This window comes from Chionomys nivalis, chromosome 2, assembly GCF_950005125.1.
Source record: "Chionomys nivalis chromosome 2, mChiNiv1.1, whole genome shotgun sequence".
In the NCBI taxonomy this organism is placed as follows: Eukaryota; Metazoa; Chordata; class Mammalia; order Rodentia; family Cricetidae; genus Chionomys; species Chionomys nivalis.
In genome coordinates this window covers 111,725,338-111,734,831 of record NC_080087.1, presented here as the reverse complement: position 1 = coordinate 111,734,831, position 9,494 = coordinate 111,725,338, and the positions used below count along the sequence as shown (strand labels likewise).

Here is a 9,494-nt window from a genome sequence, read left to right as displayed (position 1 = left end):
CCAGCACACATGTGCAAGTAGCTCTTCCTCAAACACATATAAAAATTGAAAATAAGTTTGCAGCCTGGCCAGGAAATAAAAAGATCATGTGTAGTTGTGATCAATAAAATGCCAATAAAGTGGGAGTAAGTGCTTTGAATCAGAAAAATAGGAACAATGCCTCAGCCTTAAGGGTGTTTGTGACATCTTCAAGGCTTCCACTCTCATGGGCTCAGAGACATAGAAATCTCAGTCTGTTCCAAAGATTTTCCAGGACAGAGTCACTTCAGGAGAGAGATCCTAGGAACTTTTATGTTCCCATGGTCACTCAGGATTCATTTCTCTGCATCCAGCTAGCCTTCATTTGGTACTTTCTGGCAAGAGACCCAAATGTCATTCATAGGATACTGGTTTTATAGTCACACAGAATGCATGTTATGGGGTCATGGAGGGAAACCAGGCAGAGCTGTCCAGCCAGATTTGAACACCCAATGCCATGATAAGTAGTGGAGCTGAAGGAGCCGTAAAAAGGGTCCAAGGAAGGAAGACATTCCAGCAGCCTGCCACACTGATGTGGGATTTCCCTCTGTATGCTGTGATTACCGTTAATGAATAAAGAAACTTCTTTGGACCTATAGCAGGGCGGGGCAGAGCAGAGCTAGGCAGGAAGTACTGGACCAAATGCTGGGAGAAAGAAGGGCAGAGTCAGAGAGAAACCATGGAGCCGCTGGAGACAGACCCTGGGAACTTTACCTGGTAATCCACAACCACATATATGTGATGATATACAGATTAATAGACATTGGTTAAATTAATATGAGTCATCCAATAAGAAGCTAGAGCTAATTGGCCAAGCAGTGGTTTAATTAATAAAGTTTCTGTGTGATTATTTAGGGTCTAAGCTAGCTGGGCAGCTGGAAACCAACAAGCAACCTTCTTACTACAGATTAGTGCGCCAATGTGGGTAACTACATCCACATAAAAACCTAAGAAAGCTTAAAAAGTAATCCTAGACACACACACAAAACCCAGAGTTGAGCATGGTTTGGTAGCGGCATTTTCTTGGGTGGGCTCTATTTGCTAGAAGCAAGCAGAGGCATGGCTCCTTTAAGAGAGGTCTTACTGATTCAGCAGTAGCAGCCATGCAGTTTCAAATGGCAGCTTCCCAGTCATAGGCCATGCTGCTAGCACAAACTCTGATTCCTTAAGGAAACAGAGCATTTGGATGGGGTTTGTGAGCAGCATGCAGCTTGCTTGGTGGCTATGCAGACTGGCTGTGTGCCTGGAAGTGGGGTGGTGTATGGCTCAGATGTACAAGCAGATCCACCATGCTGGGCTAGGTGGTGCAAGCAGGAAGTATTGTATATACCCTAGTAATGGCACAGTTTATATTTTTAAGAAGCACTTAGCATTTTAAGAAGTGCTCCTGGACAGTAAAGAATTACAGATAAACACTAGGACAGATTAGGACATAAAAGACCTCTAAATGGGTCACAGTGTTGAATAAATGTACATAGGCTTGGGAGAGAGAAGAAAAAGAGTATAGAGAATTATAAAAAGAAGTAAATAGTTAAAAAAGGGTAAAGTCTTTAAAGAGACAGAGTACAGACAGCCATAGATTACTCTCAATAGATGAACTTAAAATGACTGAAAACATTCAAAAATTGCTCAAATATAATATCCTTAACCATTGGAGAAATGCAAATCTAAACAACTCTGAGACTCCATCTTATCTCTGTAACATGACCAAGATCAAAAACACTGCTCACAACTTATACTTAAGAGAAACTCCTCCATTGCTGTCGAATTCTCAGAAAATTAGGTAACAAACCACTTTAAAAGTCAGCTATACCTCCTCTGGGCCTATATACAAAAGATGTTCAACCATACCATAAGGACACGTGTTTAACCATGTAAATGAGATAGCCATAAATATTATAAATCTTTGAGTAACTCTAATCATACAAATTGAAAAACCTGTATAAGAACTTTAAACCTTTGAATAAATTTAAGCCATTAGAAAATGTAAAGATTTTCTATTTTTTTGTAAAAACAGCGTCAACATAGTAAAATTGACAATCTTATTGAAAGCAATCCATAGATTTAATGTAAATGTCCATCAAACTTATAACAAAATATTTTGAAAAAACAATCCTCAATTTTATGAGAAAAGACAAAAACTCAGGATAGCCTAAACATTCTTAAAATTCTGTATAATCAAGGAACTTTTGAATGTATTATAATTTCTGACTTTAAATTTTACTACAGAGCCATAGTATTGGAATTAATCCATCTTGGATATGAATTTATTTGTCTATAAACAACAGATTTTTGACAAAGAAGCAAAATTGTGAAATGGAAAAGAAGCATTTTTTATTTGTTTATCTTAGAGATTATCTTAATTTAAACCTGTTTTTTTTTTTTTTTTTTTAGTTGAAGCTGCGCTGTATGGCAGGGGGTAGGACATAGGCTCTCTTTGTTAGACTGTGTTTTTGAGCTCTGGAAGGCAGATTTTTAAGTATCTTTTTTATTTTAACTTGTAAATCATAAAATTAGAAGAATTTTTGAATCCTCTCCTCTGTTCTATAGACTATGTGAGGTTAAATTTGTTTTCTAAACTTACTCTTGTTTTTTTGTTTTTTTGTTTTTTTTGTCTTTTATCCACAGGTGGGTTAGATTAACTGGCTATTGTGTACATGTGGCACCTCAGTCTCTGTAGTAACTTGGCAATTTTTGGGCCAAAAGTTGTTTTTTTTTTTTACCTTTTCTATTTATTTATCAGGCAATAAAAGCTGTAATTTTGTGTCTATCACGCTTACAGATTTTTAATAACTCTGTCATTGTTTTGTTTTATTTTAAATTAAGTTGTCAACGTATATACCTGAATACTTTTTTTTATCCCATATCTAACTTATTTACAATTTTTTACTACCAATTTAAATTTTGCCCTCTCCCTTTTTTTTAAACATTTCTTTCTCTATTTTACATCTTTGTTTTTGAGCGCTCACTACTCACGTATCTACCGATTTTTTTCGCAGGTTCTTCACGTCTGGTCACCTCTTCCTTGCTTTTTGGGGAGCGCCAATCAGCCTCGCGGTTCTCCTCCATCCTTTGTCCGGTTTCCCTCTGGGATCCAGTGATCAGCATTTGCCATCTCTCTCGTGTTGTCCTTTTTTTGGGGTCATGGAGTTTGGTGGTCAGCACCACGCTCTTTTTTGTACTTCTTTCTCCGGCATTTGTCTCAGGGTTTAGTAGTCAGCATCACGTTATCTTTAATCTTGGGGTTCAGTAGTAATCCCCACATTGGGCGCCATTATGTCGGAGCCCGTGTGGGTCCAACACAGATTCCCTAACCCGCTGGAACAGAGTCGTGAGGAATAAAACTGACACGGCTTACACGGTCCTCATGGAAAAAGCCAGATCACTCTTTATTCTCCAAACATCTTATATATCCCCTGAATTGAGTGGGAGGAAACACATTAGGCTGTCTCCTAGGCAACCAGGCGCCTGGGCTCAAGTCAGGTCCACATCTAGGAGTCAGGTAGGCCATGAATTAGCATCTCTATAAGACATCCTCTTAGTTACAAAAGGAGGAAGCACCGAACCTGTAAACTCTTAAGTCATCAGTATTAGTCAACATCTCTTCTCAGGTAATCCACATTCTAACAAAAGAAACTAGGAGCAGCACATCCTGGCTATAGTTAAACAGAGACAGTTTGTCTGCAGAGTTACGTGATCAGCTCAGACCGGGCTAATGGCTCTTGTGCCAAACTGAAAATATGGGCCTACAAAAGAAGTAAAGAAAAATAAGCCACATAAAATGGAAAATTCACAGAGAGTCTGGATTATGTATATTATTGTGGTTTCTTTGAATTTTTTGACTGTGAAAGAGCTTAGTACAGAGAGACATTTCATTGTATGGGCTGCTAAGCTAAACCAGCATGTATATTATAAAGGTATCTTGACTTCAGAATTTGGGTCTAAGGATATGTTGCTTTGGAAAATAAGTTCTTCTTTTGTTTCCACAGAGGATGAGAACCTGTGGAATCATTCCAAACTAATATGGCTTGATTGTCCAAGACCCCCTAAAAAGTCTCCTTGAACACCCTTCAAAAATTATTTTGCCCAACAAACAGTAGGAAGAAGTTTGGACAAAACTATGCCCATATTCCCAAATATTGTATATAAATGTTTGTTTAAATTTAAAGGGGGGAGGCAGGGGCCGCCGCACCCATCCTGATGGCTGGAGGCGTCTGAGGGGCGGACGGCGGCGGCGGCCGCGCGGACCCGACCAGCCTCGCTGGCTCCTGCCCGCAGGCCGCAAGCGCGACGACTGGGTCGATCAGGGGGCGGCGTGGGCGCCAGACTGGGCGAGGGCGAGATAGATTTACATGTGTGGGGAAAAAGACCAGAAACACTTCTGAATTAAGAGCTTGAATTCTGAAGTGAGGAGAGCACTGAGACCTGAAGATGAGTGAACTTGACCAGCTGCGGCAGGAGGCCGAGCAACTGAAGAACCAGATCAGAGATGCTCGTAAAGCTTGTGCTGATGCGACTCTTTCTCAGATCACAAACAACATTGATCCGGTGGGAAGAATCCAAATGCGAACGCTGAGGGGTCACCTGGCCAAGATTTATGCCATGCACTGGGGCACAGACTCAAGGCTCCTTGTCAGTGCCTCTCAGGATGGAAAACTCATCATCTGGGACAGCTACACCACAAACAAGGTCCATGCCATCCCTCTGCCTCTTCCTGGGTTATGACCTGTGCATACGCTCCTTCTGGGAATTACGTGGCTTGTGGGGGCCTGGATAACATCTGCTCCATTTACAATCTGAAAACCCGTGAAGGGAATGTGCGTGTGAGTCGTGAGCTGGCGGGACACACAGGTTATCTGTCCTGTTGCCGGTTCCTGGATGACAATCAGATAGTCACCAGCTCTGGAGACACCACATGTGCCCTGTGGGACATTGAGACTGGCCAGCAGACGACGACATTTACTGGACACACTGAGATGTCATGAGTCTGTCTCTCGCTCCTGACACCAGACTGTTTGTCTCTGGTGCTTGTGATGCTTCAGCCAAGCTCTGGGATGTCCGAGAAGGGATGTGCCGGCAGACCTTTACAGGACATGAGTCTGACATCAATGCCATATGTTTCTTTCCCAATGGCAATGCCTTTGCCACTGGCTCAGACGATGCTACATGCAGGCTGTTTGACCTCCGTGCAGACCAGGAGCTCATGACCTACTCCCATGACAACATTATCTGCGGAATCACATCTGTTTCCTTCTCCAAGAGTGGCCGCCTCCTCCTTGCTGGGTACGACGACTTCAACTGCAATGTCTGGGATGCACTCAAAGCTGACAGAGCAGGTGTTTTAGCTGGACATGACAACCGCGTCAGCTGCTTGGGGGTGACTGATGATGGCATGGCTGTGGCAACAGGGTCTTGGGACAGCTTCCTCAAGATCTGGAACTAAGGCCAGTAGCAGGTGGATGCCATGGTGACTGGAAGACCATTCCAACCTTGGAGCATTACAGGGATAGCATACCCTATCAACCATACTAACGTGGACACCCACACCTCCCCTCGAACTTCAAAAGGGCAAGATCTTTTTTCCTTCACTTATTGCTGAAACCAAGAGCACAACTCCCATTAAGAGAAGGATCTCTGTGCTGTAAACTAAAACAAATTGTGCATTCCTTCCGGAGCCATTGTCTTTGTTTTCTTCTTTTGTCTTGGGTAAATTTTAAAAGGAAATACTGCAATAAAAATGTTAACCAGAAGGTAACCCTGAGTGTGATTGTGAGACAGACATGCCTCTTTACTAGTTTATTTGCATTTTAGATCAGTGATCCTGTTCTGTGGCATTCGGTAATTGTTTCTAAATATGAGTTATTTGTAGCAGGACTTTGGAAGCATTCACATTTCTTTCTTAAATATATTCCTTTATGTTCAATAACTAAGAAAACCAGAGCCCATGGTAGCCTCTGATTTGTCAGGGATGTAGTTTTGTCCCTGGCTGTTTTTTTTTTTTTTTTTCAAATCTCATGTCAGATGAATGTTTCATACAAACACGGCATAGTGGAAGAAAAACATTCAGAAGCTAAGTAGCCAAGCACATGATGTGACGGCCACAAATGCTTTATTGGAACCCTTCCCCTTTGCTCAGCAGTGAACTTACTCCCAGCACCCTTCCCTCCTGACTTGTCCTTCTCACTGTCTAGTTTCTTCTCTTACCTTGGGTTTCCTGTGAAGTTGGAGGGAAGTTTGTAGTCATGTGACACTAGCCGTCCTGCCCCTGCTGTCAGAGACTTGTTCTCCAGAGAGGTGCCTGTCCTGTGCTTGGATAGTCAGTTGGTTATTTGTGTATGAAACCATGTACAAATCAATGTTTTGAAAATAATGATCTCAGACTTTCTAAGTTAAATTTTAAACAATTTGATTGTTTGCCATATTGGGTGGGTTTACTCTTAGAATCGCATGCTGTAGAAATGCTCTAAAGTGCATATAGGACTCAGTCCCTAGATGTTCTTTTTCTTTTAAGAAATAACCTCTTCAAGTTGTACAAGTGGCGGCTTTGTCCATTACTGTTGCTATTCTGCACACATATTGGAAGCAGCAAGCGCTTTACACGCTTGAGTAGTGGGATAAGTCACTGTTTTCTTTACTTTAAAAAACAAAACAAGCAGTCCTGTTGGGAATGATTGCTGTTGGATTCAGGAGGGGAGAGGGAAAGCCGCTCTGCTGCCTCTTTGCCACTTCCTGGAAGCCTGCCTCCATGAAACAGCCTTTTGCATCTGAGGCGACAATTTTCCACCATGCAGATCCTCGTGGTTATCATCTCAAGCCATGTTCAGCAGCAGCGTTTGGACAGCAGTGTTCTGTGGGCCTCCCCTCCCCTGTACCCTGCACCCTCATAGCAGTAGTGGCTTCGCCATCCTGTTTTCTGCAGCGTCCTGTACAAAACTGTGTTGTGACTGTGCGTTAGGCCTGGACCTGGCAAAGAGAACACAGCGAAGCCCCTTCTCTTCCTACCAAACAACTCTGTAGAGCTCTCTGCACCCTGTACCCTTTTCACCTTTTGTATTTAATTTTAAAGTCAGTGTACTGCAAGGAGGCTGGATGCAAGATAGATACTATATTAAACTGTACTGTTATTTAAGATGTAATAAAGCAGTTTGACATGAGGGAAAAAAAATAAATTTAAAGGGGGATATGCTATAGAGATTTGCATTGGCATGAATCTTGATTTTTTGACACAAATTTAAGATCAATCTTGTTATATGTATATTTCTGCTCTTGACTAAGGTATTGTGATTATACAGCTCATTTAAAAATGTAATGTATAATTAAGAAACACAGGTTAATAGATAGTCATCTTTAATAGTCAAGCTTGTAGTCATGTTAGTTAGATTTTCTAGGTGTACAGAGATGTATTTCAGATAGATAGGCATTCTTCAAACCTTTCAAAGACTACAGAATATGGCATTTAAAATGTTTTAAGAACTTAGGACTTTTCATGACAATGAGACACATCTGCTCCTGGCAGCACCAATAACTTCAAGAGGAAGATGGGCATTGAAGAGGCTCCTTATGGAGTTAGTTAGCCATTTGGGCAAGAAACTGCTCTTCCCTGGACTGCTTGATGAACTGGACATGCAGGACCCATAGAGAAATGACTGCTGAACTTGCTTAAAAATAATACAATCCTTCAGGGTTTCTGCTTCATGAAAGAGTCTGATAGACATTCTGCAGGATACATAAGAAAGTGACTGAAATTTCTTTCTTCATGGAAAATTCTGCTGGATACTATGGGCCTGTAGGCTGAAGATGGATGCTCCAATGGTAAAGAACTTTGGGTGACTGTCCAGGTAGCAAGATGTCTCTGTCAGTTCTACAGTTTTGAAAGTTGCTTACAATGCACTTCCTGTTTACTTAGGTAATATTTTATATCCTTCTGGAGTCTTTGATGGAGTTGAAGACTAGATAGTTATTATTATAGTTTTCCTTAGTTATGATAAACAATAAAGTAGATATAAATATTGTAACTGTAATTCTTGCTTGATAACTGTTTTGTTATATGTAATTTTACTATGCTAAAGCTAAACCTTCCTTTTTATTTAAACAGAAGAAGGGAGGTGATGTGGGATTTCTCTCTGTATGCTGTGAACAAAGAAACTGCTTTGGATCTATAACAGGGCAAGATGGAGTGAACTGAATGCTGGGAGAAAGAAGGGAGGAGCCACAGAGAAGCCATGGAGCTGCCAGAGACAGACACTGGGAACTTTACCCAGTAAGCCATAGCCACATGGTGATATACAGATTAATAGAAATGGGTTAAATTAATATGTTAGCCAGTAAGAAGCTAGAGCTAATGGACTAAGCAGTGATTTAATTATTACAGTTTCTGTGTGATTATTTCAGGGCTAAGCTAGACAAGCAGCTGGGAACCAACAAGTGACCTCCTTATTATACCACACTGCAAGGGAAAATATCCAGAAAGTGTGAAAAACAGTTTGAGAGAGTAGATATGTAGGAGACAACTTCTGAAACCATAAAAATGGGACCGGCCATGTTCTTTGGTGTCCCACATCCCACCACAGTGTGCACTTGTGCCCCTAATAAAAAAGATCTTTGGTGTTTGATTGATATTTCTTGTTTGGGAAAAGATTTTTTTTTTTTAATTCTCCATGACTCCTTTTCAGAATAAGGAATGTTTACTTGAAGCCTGGCCTCCACTGTATGTGGTTTGTTTTTTATTTTGTTTTAGTTTCTGGATTTTGTTGTTGTTGTTATTATTGTTGTTACTGTTGTCTCTTTTACAGAGGCTCACAAATAACTGTTAAGAGACTTGGACTTCCAACACGTGCTAGGATAGTTAACTTTGAGACTGTCTTTAGACAGGAAACTAATTTATTATCATTTTTTTCCAGACAAGGTTTCTCTGCCCTAACTGTCTTGGAACTTTCTCTGTGGTACAAGATAAACTTAAACTCAGAGATCTGCCTGCCTTTGCCTCTGCCTCTCAAGATTAAGGCCCCACATTAATCCATTTTTTAGTTGTGAAGCAGACATGAACTTGGAACCATAGTCAGAATATAAAACTTGAATCTTGAATGCCTGTAAAAAACCTGCTATTGAGAAGCAGGGGAACCTTTTGCAGGTAGGCCCTAGAAGGAAGTCCTTAAGTCATTGAGGGTTTTTTCTCAAAGAGAACTGTGATATCCCAGACTCCACCTCCGTTCCTGGTTCAAAATATATCGTGTGGGAGAATGGTCTGTATTCTGTCAATTATATTTTAAATAAACATTGATTGGCCAGTAGCCAGGCAGGAAGTATAGGCAGGACAACCAGACAGGAAGTAGAGGAGAATCAATGAGAACAGGAGAATTCTGGGAAGGAGGAAGCCCATTCCTCTGCAGTTGTGACCCTGCTACAGAAGAAGCAAGATGTGACTGCCTCGCTGAAAAAGGTATTGAGCCATGTGGCTAACATAGAGAAGAATAATA

The 9,494-nt window shown here is 41.1% G+C and overlaps 1 pseudogene; it reads left to right on the top strand.

Moving 5' to 3' along the window:
• The first annotated feature begins 4,314 nt into the window (after nucleotides 1-4,314).
• On the top strand, nucleotides 4,315-5,808 carry LOC130870501 (guanine nucleotide-binding protein G(I)/G(S)/G(T) subunit beta-1-like; annotated as a pseudogene).
• Nucleotides 5,809-9,494: the final 3,686 nt, after the last annotated feature.